Source organism: Macrobrachium nipponense, chromosome 46, assembly GCF_015104395.2.
Source record: "Macrobrachium nipponense isolate FS-2020 chromosome 46, ASM1510439v2, whole genome shotgun sequence".
NCBI lineage: Eukaryota > Metazoa > Arthropoda > Malacostraca > Decapoda > Palaemonidae > Macrobrachium > Macrobrachium nipponense.
The window spans coordinates 12,346,621-12,347,579 of record NC_061106.1 but is presented as its reverse complement, the minus strand read 5'-3'; the positions used below and the strand labels follow the sequence as shown (position 1 = coordinate 12,347,579).

Sequence of the window (959 nt, the reverse complement as noted above, 5' to 3'; positions counted from 1 at the left end):
AATTAATTAATCTTTTCCTGAAGTCAATAAGTTAAAATACAAAGGAATTACAACGAGTAGAAGAGAAGAGAGAAACATATCATTTATTATACGTTTTTATTTATCATCGGATTTTGCATAATTCATGAGATCAAAATAAAATAAAATCTTGTGTTTTTAAACAATAAAATCACCCTGTATACGCTGGTGCTTTCAGATTTTAGATGCGTGTAATATGTAAAGAGAAAATGAAGAATATGTCTAATTATGTTGCATCCGTACTTGACTCGGTTGACAGTAGTGCCGAGAGACACACGCAAGACTAACAGCATCATGACTGGCCGTGGCAAGGGAGGCAAGGGTCTCGGAAAGGGAGGAGCCAAGAGGACAGGAAGTGCTTCGTGATAACAATCCAGGGTATTTACCAAAACCTGCCATCCGTCGTCTAGCCCGACGAGGCGGTGTCAAGCGTATCTCCGGTCTCATCTACGAAGAAACCCGTGGCGTGCTCAAGGTATTCCTCGAGAACGTAATCAGGGATGCCGTCACCTACACCGAACACGCCAAGAGGAAGACCATCACTGCCATGGACGTCGTCTATGCCCTGAAACGCCAAGGCCGTACCCTGTACGGTTTCGGTGGTTAGATCGCCTCGCCCCCCGTGCCAACGCATCTTGAAATACTTCTTCGACAGAATATTATATTCGTTACATCGTCAACAAATTTTATGGTAAGAAATAAACAGATGTACTTTTGTTTATTGAGGGAACATATGAAAACCATAAGCTTTTGATGTTATTGGTCAGAGAAACAAGTTCTGTTACTTATCAGTGAGCCTCATAGAGCATGCACATTTCTCACCTAGACTAAATTGAAACCAACACCCAGATGCATCCATCTGATTATTTACTTTTTTTTATCAGATATGTCCAGAAATACGGACATATATGATATTTGAGTAAAAATGTTCGAAAGTCATA

The 959-nt window shown here is 40.5% G+C and overlaps 1 pseudogene; it reads left to right on the top strand.

Moving 5' to 3' along the window:
- The first annotated feature begins 312 nt into the window (after positions 1-312).
- On the top strand, positions 313-661 carry LOC135214564 (histone H4-like; annotated as a pseudogene).
- Positions 662-959: the final 298 nt, after the last annotated feature.